This window comes from Populus trichocarpa, chromosome 10, assembly GCF_000002775.5.
Source record: "Populus trichocarpa isolate Nisqually-1 chromosome 10, P.trichocarpa_v4.1, whole genome shotgun sequence".
NCBI lineage: Eukaryota > Viridiplantae > Streptophyta > Magnoliopsida > Malpighiales > Salicaceae > Populus > Populus trichocarpa.
The window spans coordinates 9,995,843-10,011,787 of NC_037294.2; the positions used below are offsets into that span (position 1 = coordinate 9,995,843).

At 34.4% G+C, this 15,945-nt stretch overlaps 1 protein-coding gene across 12 annotated transcripts in view; it reads right to left on the reverse strand.

Moving 5' to 3' along the window:
* The window catches only part of LOC18102477 (probable inorganic phosphate transporter 1-3), a 49,198-nt gene that overhangs the window by 19,043 nt on the left and 14,210 nt on the right, over positions 1–15,945 (reverse strand). Inside the window, exon 1 of one of the 12 annotated variants that reach the window (XM_052456184.1) lies at positions 6,542–6,684. The exons of the other annotated variants lie outside the window; for them this stretch is intronic. The gene's annotated coding sequence lies outside the window, so the exon portion shown is untranslated. Of the gene's footprint in view, positions 1–6,541; positions 6,685–15,945 lie in introns of those variants that run through there. 12 annotated transcript variants of the gene reach the window in all.

Consider the following 15,945-nt stretch of genomic DNA (forward strand, 5'->3'; position numbering starts at 1 on the left):
TGAGATATATATATATATATATATATATATATATATATATATATATATTACTTGATATCTTTTTTTATTTGATCACAGAGAACATAGTGAAGTTCAATTATATAATTTATAGTTCATAGGAAAGTTTAGGAAGCTGTGGTTAAAATGATTTGTTTTTTGTGTGTGAAATGAATATATTATTTTCACACAACCTCTTAATAAAGAAATATCCATGCGTATTGCAGCAATTTCAACTGTGTGCGCGCTCACGACATCAGTGAGTGATTAGAAGCTGATCTAGATTGGCGTGCCCACGCATTTAAAAAGTGATTAGAAACATCTATTATTCCATCGTGCTTCTGGCGTTTGAAAGTTATAATTGAGAAATGTTACCACCAGCAACAACTAACACAGTTTACATTTGTACTCCAATTAAACAAATCTCATTTTGAGACATAAATATGGGATTAATGTTGGACAATGGACAGTGATGATATATCGCACTCACTCAAGCAATATACCTCCAAAAATATAGTAAAGAAATCAAACCATGAACTCATGAGAAGCTCAACAAAGCCAAACAAAATCTTTTAACCAACTAGAGTATATAATATAGCAAACCTGAGACCCTAAGATTCCCTGTAATGGACTCTAGGTAAATGAAACCTAGATAAATCATTAGTCCAATTAGTATTATTATCTTCTAAGAACTGAAATCCTTGTAATCTTATAAAGGATGCTCTGAATTTTTCCTCAAACAAAACACAGTGATGTGGATACATTACACAAGTTGATACACACACACATATGAAAAGGAAATGCAGCTGCAGCCACTCAAGGACTGTAAGAAGAGAACTGAAGCACATAGCAACTTTCTTTTCCAAAATGCCCCAGCGAAAAGGAGCCACCCTGACCCGGCCCCATTTATCACTATCAAAATATACAGGTACCCTAATATTCTCCTACACCTACCAGAACTGAAAAGGGCTCCTCTAAATATCAAAAGGACCGATAACAGCTATGAATATACAGGCTCCACTGCAAGACATTTTTTTATTACTGGGTAATTAGGGTAATTAGGTACGAGGAAGAGTTATAGTTGCTATTTTAAAGAGGTGGGTCACTTTACTTTTGATTTTCTTTTTGACCTGCTTGTAAAGAAAACAATATAAAAGCATTATTTTGTAAAATAAAAAATATAGCTACCAATTTACTCTAATATAAATCCTGTTAGCTCATCAAAAACAAAAATAAAAACATAAATCACGAGCAAAATTTTTCTACAAAAAAGTTGAAGCAGAGCCACCAATTAATTTATCTTTCATCAAACAAAATAAGGTAATTAAAATTTAAAATCTATTTTTGTTTTGTTTTGAGATGTTTGTTTATAATTTGATGAGATTTTTTTTATATAATTCTATCATTTTTGCTCTTTTTTTTTCTCAGATCTGCTAGTTCTACCAATTGTTTTTTGAATTCTTGTTATAGTGATTTTTTTTCTAATTAATTATATATATTTTATTCGTTTGTTTTGATTATGCTTGGATTTTTTTATGTTGTTTTTAGCAGTCACTAAAATTATCAATTTTTTCTTGCGATATATGTTTTGATTTTAGGTTGAACCATGAACAAAATAAGAAAAATTGATATGATAATCGATAATTTCTATTTTATGAAAGAATGACGAGTACAATTAAAATAAATATGTACGAATCATTCTTTATTATTTTTTTATTTATTTTAAAGTTTATCAAACATAAATAATGCTTCGCTTTAACTAATGTTTCTTATATACTTTGTATGTTTATATTTGATAGGTATAATGACCAACAATATTAAAATGATGAATGCATTATGAAGATGAAATTAAATTCATTGTTTTGACTCAATTTAGTATTACTTCAAACCTTTTATCTTATACAAAGATCATTATATATTTGTAGTAAGTTATTTAAATAAAACTAAATTATACAAGTTTTGATTTACAACTCATGTATAATAAATTAAAACAAATATTATATCTTATTATATTAATTTTAACCCTTTCTAATAAATAATCCTAGCCCTAGCTCCACCGGTCAAGGAACATAGAAAGTCAATGTCTTCTTGTACTCAAGTGGATTGCGTGCCTTTTTTAAAGGATGGGAGTAATAAATTTCACATCATAGAACCACAGTTAAGCGTTTTCTATGGTTTGTTTCTTCGAAGTAGCCTCCAATAATAATGAAACGGGGATGCTTCGAAAGAATTTCATAAAGAAATGGATTAGGCCCTGTGTTCTTTGAGGTCGATTGATTTCTCTGTGGATGTGGACCATGTACTTCGTCTATTAAAAGCTTGCATAATGCCAAGGGGTTCTAATATAAATGTCCAAAGCGTAACTGCGAAGAAAAAGGGCTAAGGCCCGAGAAATTGTGAGTGGGATGGCATTTATTAGTAGTAACTAACTTATTCAATTCTCGAACAAATAAGCCCATCCTGACTTCGGGCATGATTTTTGTCCATTCATGATCGCAGCTTTTGGGCCTGGGGTGTGTGATTGCCGAGAAGCCTGTTCAAATTTACACAGATGAATGAAGAAACTCACGGACCATACTATATTTACACATGAACAGAGAATCAGACACAAATGATAAACAGATGGTAAAAATAGTCAACCTAGAGCTAGCAGGAAGCCAGCAACATCTTGGAAAAAGAAAGGAAGAGAACATTTTAGGTGGAACCCTCCGTCGTCTGCAATATTCTCAATTTTAAACTTTAAGGGACTCCAGGAGCACTTACGATCGCCTCAAAGAGACCTCGAATTTCAATCCCCCATGATGTAATTCATGGATTCCCAAATTTGAAGTAACAAAAGTGGATTTTGTGCCACAATAATTTCAAATAGAACTGTCACACAAGCGATCTAAGATAATGAAGAATAAATTAACTGTCCAAAAGATCAATGTCAGAATCTCACACAAGATTTTGACTTCCACTGTAACACGCCATTGGAAAGGTTAAGACTTAAAAGAGAACCCACTCTTTAATGTCATTGTTAATGTTTGTTAGGTACAATGGACCATTGTAATCTACTATATGCAATGGAATAACGGTCAACTTTGCATTCTATTCCCCTACGTAGCAGGGGCATCTCTTGTTGTACTTCATGGTTTATAGGTAGGAGATAAGCCTTCTATTCCCCTACGTGGCAGGTGCATCTCTTGTTGAAGCTGGCAAATGCCCGCAAGAAACCCATTTATTTATCTATTTATCGTCTAGATGGGGTAGGTGTGAAGCCTACCTTCGTACAAGATCCAATCTCGATTATGTTTCTGCGGAAGTATCTACTCGTTACGGAATCTTAAGTATCAAAGTAATAGATGTTATGTTAGAACCTGGCGTTCTGGGCAACTGGGATCAACTTTCAGGTTTTACAAAACAAACTTCTAATCCATGTTGTCAAAAAACAAAAACAGAAGTGCTTGTTCATCACCCGGGCAAGTTATCTCTTATTCAGTGTTCAAGATAGAAAGGTTTGCTGTTAAGCTAAAAATATAGTCAAGAAAGAAAATAAAAGCTGTAAGATGAATTGAATTAAAAGCGTGTATGGGTCTGCCTGGAGAATTAAAATGAGATGAGAGGAGCTCTCTATTTTATGAAACCAATGACCTAAACTTCTGTTTTAATAACGCTAAATTACTTTAGGAATCTTCCATGATTTTTTTCTGCCACATCGCACATTCCATTTCATTAACAAGTCTCGTAATCAGTAGATTAGAAGTTCCTACATGTGCTGGTCGATGCTTCGCAGCTTCTCCCTGAAGCTTTCTTATCTTGATCACTCTCTTTCATAAGAATCGACCAACTCACATGTGCTCAATGGGAGATGTTTATTTTGGGTGTAATCAATATTAAATATCATTATGTGCATGGAATACTCGTATGTGATGCTCATTGAAAAACCAATTGACCAGTTTTCAAGCACTATATCACTTGGAGAAGGCATTATAAGGCAGAGTTGAGGAAACACCAGGTAACCCTTAATGATTCCTAGGTGCTATATCTAGATACTGCCACTCACAACCAAGACTAACTAAAACCTCAACATAAAGCACATACGTGAACGTCTAACAGTGCTGATGAAAGCATTAATCGAAAAATCAATTTGCGGAATCTTTTCACAGCATCTTTCTGACCTTCTCTGCTCTGGATGAAGATGATGGATTTAATGTTAGAAAGACTTCAAGCCAGTGAACTTACTTATCAAGAATCAATAAACCTTCTAATCTGATTTTTCTTACTTCTACGGAAAAGGAAAGGATAAACGATGAGAAGGAACTCCCCTGGCAATGAAACCTCCACTAAGACCTACACTAACAAATGACCATGGTTCTCCTAAACAACCACCTAAAAACCTCTTGGAATATTATTTGTAAATAAAATAACAGGTATGTATACGAGGAGCAGGGTGGACTGCATATACCTTGATTTTATGTGGAATGGTGCCACTCTTAGCTGTAACAGTGCTCCCAACGCAAAATTTTGGCTTCTTCGCTGCAGGTCTCAGTATTTGGAAAGAACATTGTGGATTCTCATCCATGGTCATGATGGCACCAGCATTGTCAAACTCAGGCAGAGAGCTATTTCTCTTATCGCTTGCCTGCTTATTTCATACCAATTCCAAAAAAATTCAGCAGGCCAATTATGAAAACATCACCTAGATCTCATGTTCTTAGTGCATATTGTCCAATGAGCCCTGTGTGCTATAATTATAAAGGAACAGAAGGGAATATATTCAGAAATGAAAATTTTCAATCATTTAGGCATTAGATGAATGCACTCACCGCTTGTATCCATAAAGCACATCTCAACACCAATGTCAAAAAATGTCATCACATTCCCATAAAGAACAGAGTTCAGGCAGTTTCACATAAGCCTTGATCACTAACCAGTTCAAATTCCAATCAATATATGCATAACAAATCCACTTTGACGTGACAATCTGTTTTGACTGTCCTAACATGCAAAATTCAATTTTGACATTATAAATATGGTTGGGAAAAAAATAATGGGGTTTTATAAAAGGATATTTACCACAAATCTTGATAGGAGCTTCAAGCTCTAGAAGATTGGGCTGCTTCAAGAAAATCTCCCTCGAAGTGATGCAAAGTTGCCTAATTTCAGCCTCGGAAAGCTGAACCTGGTTTCCCCCAACTTCAAGCAACCTATTAATGATTCCATCAAGAACAAAAGGCTCCAATTTTATTTTATTTTTTTGCCTCTGTTAAGTCTTCTGACTAAAATAAAAGGGTGAAACAGGATTAAAGGGAATAGGATCTGTTTGGGGGTCTGGGTTTCTTTGTAGTGGAGTAAAGAATGAATGGTGCTATTTTGAAAAAAAAAAAAAAAAGATAAATGGAAAGCAAGTAGCGAGTGTTTCAAGTAGTAGAAAAGTAGTGGCTAGGTGAGAAATGGACCCCAAAAAGAAGCTCTTCCTCGAGAGAAAGAAATGCTGATAATGACAGCGATCTTGACGCTTGTTTTTTTTGAAAATTTTCAAGCGGGGCGGCAGGCTGCGACCACCCAATTGAAGTGTTTTTGCTTTTTCGGAAAGTGATGATGGTGGACCATTGTCCATTGCCACTTGAGAGCCCGGCCTTATCTCCATCTCATATTCACTTCTTATGCCTTCTCTTTGGGCTGAAAAATTGCTACCTCTTGGGAGCTCTTTGGTGACCTTGAATATTATCCTCAACCAACCGACACAGAAAAGGGCTCCGAAGAGAGGTGGACATGGTTACTTAGGTTCTGTTTGATTTAAGATAGAGTGTTAAAAGATAAATTATTAAAGATGTAAAAAGTGATTAAAGGATAAAATATTGAGAATATTTCATTTCCGTGTAAGAACTATGTATAATGGTGGAATCCAATAAATTTAAATTTAAAATCAAAATTTAAATTATATATAATAAAATATAAAATATAATATTTATTTGTGGCGCCTACTGATTATTTGTAAAGAAATAATAGAAATTAAATGGTTAGTTAGAAAAAAATAAAACTTGCACAAGTCTTAAAAATTGGACCGAAACTGTCTAAGGAATAGAAAAGAGAACTGGTTATTCACGTGGATACTAGATTTTGGAGACTAGAGAAAAAAGAAAACTTCATGACACAACATTTTCCCGTGAAATTTCTTTTTCCTGCCAGGTGTGTAACTTTCATGTCCATCTTCATTTATAAAGTTTTCTAGCAAAAAAATATTTATTGTAAGAGCAGCTAATCTCTAGAAGATGAAAAAAAAAAAACAAATAACAACATTTTCAAAGTAGTAACAGCATATTTTAGCTCACTAGCAGTCGAAAATCATGTTATGATCAGCTTTAAGATCTTCATGAAGATAAGGTATCCACTAGACCACTACACATAAAATGATTTACTTGCTACCTATACCAAAGTGCTGCTACTACTTTATACAGAGAAGCCAGTTCCAAGAAGCAAGGAACTTGTAGTGGTTCATGATGACTCGTCTAAAAAGGCAAGACTTCAAAAGATTCAGATATTAGACACAGAGACTCACCTGCTTCTTCAACTAATTACACCAGTGAGAGAAGATTGGATAAAGCTGGAGAGGGGGGGGGGGAGAGAGATGATTGTTGTTGGGGGTGGAGAGTGGCCAGCTATTTATAAAGGTTTCAACTTTCATGTGATTAACACAAACCCAAAATCAATGCGGCATCTAATGGTATATACCCACTTAATGATAGTCAGCTCTTTCACAGGCTTGCCACTTCTCTGTATCCTCTCTGTTAATCACAACCCCTTCTTTATTGAATGGACGTTTTAGCTTTTTTTTTATATATATATATATATACTTGTGCCCTTTAAATAGTTATTAATCGTCATCTCTAATTGAGGCGTTGTTACGTTCAAAACAAACTGAGGTGTTGGTGGTCTATTTACAAGAATTTAAGGTCAAGCACCATAAAGTTACAGTGATCAAGTTGGAAATTGCCCGCCCTCCTCCTGGTAAACTAGCTGGGAAAGTAGAAATCAAGGGATTTTCAGGATTCTGACCAATGCTAGAGGCATAGACAAACCATGGAGTCCTTACTAACGATGAAGGTGCTCAAAAGACTTGCCTTTTAGCAACCGCCTGGAGTCCATCCATCCTTCCATTCCACCTTAATCCAATCTTAATTACAAATAGTTTGTATAAAAACATAACGTAAAACTTGGGGATTCCTTCATCCCTTTAGATAATTCTCATTTCGTTATCCTCATCCTATTTTTTAATCTAACCAAGGAGGCGACTCGTTACTTCAAAAGGAGAATTTAATCCTACCATCTCCAATTTCCCTTAGATTGAATTCATTCTAACACCCGTTCTCCTCTTCTAGGACTAAAACAAAGCCTTAAAAGGTTGTACTACTAATAAAGCCCCCACAAAAAATGGGAACTACAATGACACTTTACATCAGCCTCTCAGTTCTGGTGGATTGCGGTGCGGGCCACCGCTGATTCTATAGGACAGAATTCATCTCAGAAAGAGCATTTTCTCATCCTCTCCTCTCCAAAAATAAATAAATAGATTAGTGAAGACCGAGGAGTAAAAGAAGCTCAAGGGAGTTCAGGGAATGTAGCCGTGAATTCAAATACTTTGTTGACCCCATCATGAAAATGATCACGCAGTTATTTTCTGAGATATACTTGTATTTTGTTTTTTTGTTTAAAAAATGTTAAAAAGAAATTAAAAAAATAAAAAATCTTTATTTTTTATGCGCTTCTAGTAAAAAAACTTTTAAAAATAAATGCTACCATAATTACATATTAATACTTTTTATTTATAGTTAAATGATTAGAATTTAGGAGTACTGAGTTTGCTGCAAGCAATACGAGGGGTTTTCAGAGCACTCGTCCCTCTTGTGTGCAACGGTATATAACCTTAACAACTACTCACTGACTTTTAAAAATGAACGTCAACGTGTTATTATAGTAATGTTGCCTGTAAGGAAGGAGACAGTACAAGTAAGGTACAGATAAGTTGCACGTACGGGTCCCACCCTAACATGAAAGTTATCGGATTATTTGATTAACCTTTCGAGTCTCTCCAATTTATTTTCTCCCTAAAGTTAGGGTAATTCTACTGATGATGATCAGTGTAATGTTACGGATTGCAAATTTTCACTTTGAACCCATTAGTTTTTACTCATAAAAACCAATGCTATGATATTAATAAAATATCAAGAATGTCCTTCGTTGAGTTATTTGATCTGGATAATATATATATATATATATATGATGACATTTAAATAATTGAATTATATTTCTTAATCTTTAAGAAGTATTGCTAGAGATCATACCTTAAAAAAGCAAAGAAAAACCTTTAGGATTTCTGTTATTCCTATGCATATTATGAGAATGGAATGCATTCTAGGATTGAGAATTATCCAAAATTGCACTACTTCCTCTCAATTTAACTAAACCATATATAGAACGTTTTATGTTGTGTATATTTTCTTTTCTTTTGTTTTTTTTTTTATCATCCGATTAATTTATCCGATCCTAACATGGATATTGCTAGTTAAATATGCAGTTATATATTTTTTTTATATTTTTTTTATATTAATATGGGTATTCAAATCAAATCAGCTTATTTGTAATTCGATTAATTCTACGAGTTTTGAAATTAATAATTATATAAATCTTCAATAACCTTGAAAATTATTAAATTTAAATTAATGACTTCTAAAAGAAAAAAAAATTAAAACATGAGAAGTTAAATCTTCTTCATGCAAATCCACAACGGCTAAAGTCTATGGGCATCGTGGTTGTGTCATCGCATCATAATTTAGAACACCAGCAAATGATTCAGAATTAGAACTCCAAGGCCGCAGGATTGGAACGTGTCCACTTGATTGTTCATTCTGTCTTAAATGCCGATTGAGTGCTTAGCAGTTATGATCATCATGTCCCGTACATGCTATCCTGAGACCAGTTCGTACAGAGTCAAGACAGCTACAGCTGATATATTAAAACGATGCCCACCACCACCACTTTGCATTGCAAATTCGATGTCGGCTAGATGTGCTTGCAATATTTTATAATTGATCCCGAAGCCTCTTAGAGCTCACAATATAGCAACCCTTCAAGTTTACTCTCGTCTCGTTTAAATAATGTGAAATGATTGATGACTGAGCAATCAATTGAACTAAATATAATTAAATTAGTAATTTGAGCTACGAGTTAAATAAAGAGTTTAATTGAAGTATTAATAATTAATTCAAAGGGAGATCGGTGATCGGGAATAGTTAATTAGACATCATTTCTGGATATTTCTTTCGATTATATGTATCTTATAATGTATAGCTGTATCTTATAATGTATAGCACAAAGGAAGGGCATGATGCAAGTCAAAGAGATCTTTTTGAGCATATGCCGGATTCCTTGTCAACCAAAAACTAAGTCAACACCCATTACCACTTGCATTCCCGGAATTATCACCTGACGATGGTTAATCTTGAGAATCTTGAGATTGTTGATTTGACTTTCACATGCATTCGATTCGAACTATTTTACCTTCAAAATCTGCTTTTTGGACGAACATTTTACGATGTTAATGAGAACGGATTCCTTTAATATTGCCAGTCACAACCAAGACTAACTAAAACCTCAACATAAAGCACATACGTGAACGTCTAACAGTGCTGATGAAAGCATTAATCGAAAAATCAATTATCGGAATCTTTTCACAGCATCTTTTTGACCTTTTCTGCTGTAGATGAAGATGATGGATTTAATGTTAGAAAGACTCCAAGCCAGTGAACTTACTTATCAAGAATCAATAAACCTTCTAATCTGATTTTTCTTACTTCTAAGGAAAAGGAAAGGATAAACGATGAGAAGGAACTCCCCTGGCAATGAAACCTCCACTAAGACCTCCACTAACAAATGACCATGGTTCTCCTAAACAAACCACCTAAAAACCCTTTTGGAATATTATTTGTAGATAAAATAACACGTATGTATACGAGGAGCAGGGAGGACTGCATATACCTTGATTTTACGTGGAATGGTGCCACTCTTAGCTCTAACAGTGCTCTTGATAAATATATTTATCTTGTTTTATTTATTAAGGATAAAATACTATTTTTAGCTTAATTTATATATAACCTCTTTGTATTTAGGTTAAATGATGTTTTTTTTATAAATCAATTAAGGAGAATTCTAGTCTTCCTCTCTTTTGTGTTCGTATTTATTTTCTGTTAATTGAATTATTTTAACATGGTATCAGAGCTGATTTTATGGAACGAGGCTTAATCTCAAACACAGCTTTCGTGGATCCAACTGGTATTTTGTCTTCCGCTTATGCCAAATCTGGTATTTCGCCTTCCCTTTAATTTCTACAATTTAGTATTGCGTTCAGTTTCTGCAAATTTGTTTTATGTTTTGGTGTAATCGTATAACTTCAAGAAGATATTTGTTTAGTTTATGCGGTCTCTGTTTAGTTTCTGCAATTTGGTATTTTGTATTCCACTGCTTTTGCATTCTGGTTCTCTGTGATTGATGATTATGGCTTCTAAAAGAGATGATTTGCTTTAGTCTGTGAGTGTGAGGTTGGATGGGAAGAACTATTTATATTGGAGTTATGTAATGAGAAATTTTCTTAAGGGTAACAAGAAGTGTGGATATGTCAGTGGAACATATGTGGTACCTAAAAACACTAAAGAAGGGGATGGAAAGCAAACAATGCAAAGATTATTACTTGGATTAACAATTTCATTAAGCATTCTATAGGTACACAGTTGGTGAAGTATGAGACAATAAAAGAGGTTTAGGATCATCTGCAACGGTTATTCATGCAATCAAATTTTGCAAAGCAGTATCAATTAGAGAATGATATATGAACTCTTCATTAGAAGAATATGAGTATTTAAGAGTTTTATTCTGCTATGATAGATCTCTGGGATCAATTGGCTCTTACAGAATCGGCAGAACTAAAGGCATGTGGTGTCTATATTGAGTGTATAGAGCAACAACGATTGATACAGTTTTTAACAGCATTTCACAGTGATTTTGAAGGACTTAGAGGTTCAATTCTGTATCGTTCTCCACTGTCTTCTGTTGATTCTGCTGTTAGTGAGTTATTGACTGAAGAAATACGTCTTCAATCTTATTCTAGAAAAGGAAATTCTTTCTGCTTTGAATCCTTCTGTACTAGCAATACCCTCTAAGTCATTCTCTAATCATTAGAATAAGCATTACACAAGGGTTGACTTCAAATAATACAGTTTCTGTAAGCAGAAAGGTTATTGAAAGACTCAGTGTCCCAAATTAAGACAACATAATCAATCTTTGAAAGCCTGGTAGCCAGTCACAGTCTAATGCTCATAGACCACCTCAGGGTTATAAATCACCACACCACAATACTGCAGCAGTAGCTTCATCAGTCTCTATCACCGATCCTAGAACTCTGGCTGTGTAATTTCAAAAGTTTATCTCCTTACAGCCACAAACAATGTTCGCTTCTCCTTCTGTAGGTTAGTTGCCTCATAATTCCTCAGGTATGTCACATGCTGAATGAGTCTTGGATTTTAGTGCTTCACATCATATGTCTCCAGATTCTTCATCCTTTACTTTCGTGTCCCCTTCGCCTTCCATTCTTGTTGTGACTGCTGATGACACTCCTATGCCCTTAGCAGGTGTTGGTTCTGTTATCACACCTCACTTGTCTCTCCCTAATGTTTATCTTATTCCAAAACTCAAATTGAATCTTGCTTCTGTTGGTCAATTATATGATTTTGGTGATTATTTAGTCATGTTTTCTGGTTTCTTTTGTTGTGTACAAGATCTGCAGTCTTCGAAGCTGATTAGGACAGACCGTAGGGAGAATGGACTATACATTTTGGATGAGTTAAAAGTGACAGTTGTCGCTACTGCTACTACTACTGTTGATTTGTCTTCTTTTCATTTAAGTCCTTCATCTTCTAGCTTTTATTTATGGCATTCTCGTCTAGGTCATATTTCGTCTTCTTGTTTAAGATTTTTGGCATCCGTAAGAGCTTTAGAAAATTTGAACAGTTGTGATATTTCTAATTGTAGTGGATGTAAACTGGCAAATTTTCCGCTTTACCTTTTAATCAAAATATTTATGTTTCTTCTTCACCTTTTGATTTGATTTATTCTGATGTATGGGGACCTTCTCCTGTTACCACAAAAGAAGGGTCTCGATATTATGTTTTTCATTTATTGATGGTCATACTCGTTATTGTTGGGTTTATTTAATGAAACAATGTTCTGAATTCAATGAGATATATACAACCTTTCAAGCTCTTGTGAAAACTTAACATTATGCTGTAATAAAATGCTTTATGAGTGATTTGGATGGGGAATACACTTCTAATAAATTTTATCAGTTGCTTGCCTTAGATGAAACCATTCACCAAACTTCATGTATAGATACTCCTGAGAAAAATGGTGTTGCTGAAAGAAAACATAGGTATATTGTCGAAACTGCTCGTTCTCTCTTTTTATCTACTTCTATTCCTAATGAGTTTTGGGGAGAAGCTATCATTACTGCTATAAGCTTGATTAATACAATCTCATCTTCTCATAATTCAGGTTTTTCTCCTTTTGAAAAATTATATGGGTATGTTCCTGATTATTCCTCCTTTAGAGTTTTTGGTTGTACTTGTTTCGTTCTTCATTCTCATGCAGAACATAGTAAGTTGTCCTTTCGATCTGCTATGTGTGTCTTTCTGGGTTACGTTGAAGGTAAAAAGGGGTATCGTTGTTTTGATCCAATAACTCAGAAACTTTATATGTCTCGTCATAAGAAATAGCTCTCTGCCTGAGTTTGACAATGCTGGTGCCATGATGACCATGGATGAGAATCCACAATGTTCTTTCCAAATACTAAGACCTACAGCGAAGAAGCCAAAATTTGGCGTTGGGAGTGTTAAAACAATTCAATTAACATAAAATAAATACAAACACGAAAGAAAAGGAGTGTTAAAACAATTCAATTAACACAAAATAAATATGAACATTAAGGGTGTGCAAAAAAACTGATAAACCGAGTAAACCGAGAAAACCGACGAAAAATTAATCGAAAAAACCGAACCGAGAAAAAAAACTGATTAAACCGATTAGAATATTTAGAAAAAATTCCGGTTCGGTTCGGTTTTCGGTTTTTTAATGCAGAAACCGGTTAACCCGGACCGAACCGAACCGGTCCGGTTCAAAAAAGTTCCCTAACCACCACTAGTATAAATAGAAACTTTTCCCCTCTTGCCTAACCCTAACAAACTAAAGAGCACCCGCCGTCCCACCCCCTCTCCCTCTCCCTCTCTGCTAACCCTAACCAGAGCACCTGTCGTCCCACCCCCTCTCCCTCTCCCTCTCTGCTAACCCTAACCAGAGCACCCACCCCAGTACTAGAGGCTCTCCCTCTCGCCTCTTCAAAATATTTTAGCCTATCGGACAAGTTCTTGAGAGAACTCAGACAAGTTATTTCGTTTAGTACGAGTACATCACAGAAGCATCAATGGGTAAGCATCAATTTCCTCTCCTCTCCTTTTGTTTTTAGGTGATGGGTTTTTGTTGATGAGGTGATTAGTCGTGTTTTATTTCAGTTTTCAAGGATTTTTGATGTGGGATCTGTGTGTTTCTTATTTACCTTGTCATTGGTCATGGTTCTTCTTCAAGAAACCAACTTCTGGTTTTATTGGCTGGTTTTGTTCTCATAGTTTTTTTTGCCTTTTCCTCTTCAAAATTTTTAATTTCTACAGAGGTCAACGTGAGCTTTTCAAATGACATGGATGATGAATATGAGAAACTCTTTAGGAGATTGAATCCACCCAGGTATGTATTATGCAGATTCGTCATCTTCTTTTTTTAATTTTCTAAGTGAAAGTGACCTTAAATGTTTCCCATCAAGGTGTTATTTAAAATAACTTTGGTGTGTACACATTCTAATTTTCTTGATTATCCCGATGTGCTCTGTATATAATTTCTTTTGGTGTCTTGCAAGTTTTGTTATTGATGCAGAACCTTACTGTTAACTTGTCTAGCCCTGATTTTGAGCCATATATAAGTGTTAATGTTTTGTAAGTATGTTCATAGCAGCTCTTACCATCATGCATGTATATTGCCACTTATTTTGGCTTATTGAAAGAATTCGTAAATGTGATGATATATTGCAACCATAATCTGAGTATTATGGCAAAGCTGAGGTTTCATTCAATGCTAAAGTTTCAACATGTTAGATTTTGAAGTGAAAACAGATTTATATCCATTTTGTTCAGTTCTTTTTCTTCTTTTTTTTTATGTCAGGGTTGTGATTGATAATAAAGCTTGCAAGAATGCTATTGTCATAAGGGTAAGAGTTTTGGTGTTTTTTTTTTTGTGGGTGTGTGCTCTTCAGTCTTGCCCATCATTCTTGTTGTTTTTTGGGTACTAAATATTTCATTGTGTTACAGGTTGATAGTGCTAACAAACATGGAATACTTCTTGAAGTTGATAGTGCTAACAAAATGTGTTTAGGGATGACCGCTTTTGCAATTGATTTTTTGGCTTATGGATTTATGGATTCTTTTGTAGGAATATTATATCAAGCATATTGATGGGTCCCTTGTAAAATTAGAGGCTGAGAGACAAAGGATTATACAATGTCTTGAAGCAGCCATTGAAAGAAGAGTATCCGAGGTGAGTGAACTATGGTACCTTCAAATCTGAGATCGTTCTTAAGGTTTACTCATAAAACTCTCCTTGTTTTTACCAAAATCATGCATCCAGCCACTATGGTTTCAAGCTGTTCTATGTTCCTTTCCTTGCTATCAAAATGCAGATCTATCATATAATTGTATTGATTATGTTGTTACTTGGGCAATGGTGAGTTGGGTGAAGTTTATATACGGAAGAGGTGATTTTATTGCAATGATAATGATTGCATGTTAAGATATGACTGGTGTCACTCACCAGTTAAAACACTCGCTATTTTACATTCCATGCCTTATGTTTAGTTTCTTATTTTTTGGTGGTAGATGATGATGCATTGATTCTGTTAGGAATTCACTCGCATGCTTGTGCAGAATGCTCCATTCAAAGGACAACTTGCTATTGGGTTTTCTTGGTGTACTAATATACAACTTGTTGGGAACAACTGATAGCATGATAGCAAAGGTTTATTAGATATCTTTTGTGTTTTATGATAATGGTATTTGTTGTTTTTTCTTTAAGCCCTTTGAAGACAATGGTTTGTAATTTGAATTTTAACTTATTAGTGTGTGATTGTGAGTGTGTTATTTAAATTTTTTGGAAGCTGAAAAATATTAGGAAGGTAAAAAATATATTGAACACAAGATTGACATTAATAATTTCATATAAATGAATATTCAGTGGCCAAAAAACTTAATAAACATAAGAGTGACAATAATAATTTAATACAAATGAATATTTAGAGGTAAAAAAATTAAATATACTTTTGGATCTTCAAAGAAAATTAGACAATATCAACATTAATTGCAAGCCCATCAAAAATCCATTAAAATCCCATAATAAAGCCCATTACGAAGCCTAAAAAAATGCATATAGGTTTTTTCGGTTTTGGGCATCAAAAACCGAACCGAAACCGGTCGGTTTGGGCCGATTTCGGTTCGGTTTCTGGTCTGTTTTTTTTCCGGTTTGGTTGTTTTTTATGGGTAAAAACCGAACCGAACCGAAAATGATCACCACTAATGAACATGAAAGAGAAGGAGGCTGAAATTCTCATTAATTGATTTGTAAAAAAAAACATCATTTAACCTAAATACAAAGAGCTCATATATAGGTTAAGCTAAAAATATTATTCTACCCTTAATAAATAAAACAAGATAAATATATTATTTAACATCTTCCCTCAAACTCATAATGCGGTAGCTACAAGTATCGAGAGTTTGCCAACTAGAAAACAAAAACGAGAAATGGAATGCGACTTGGTAAAGA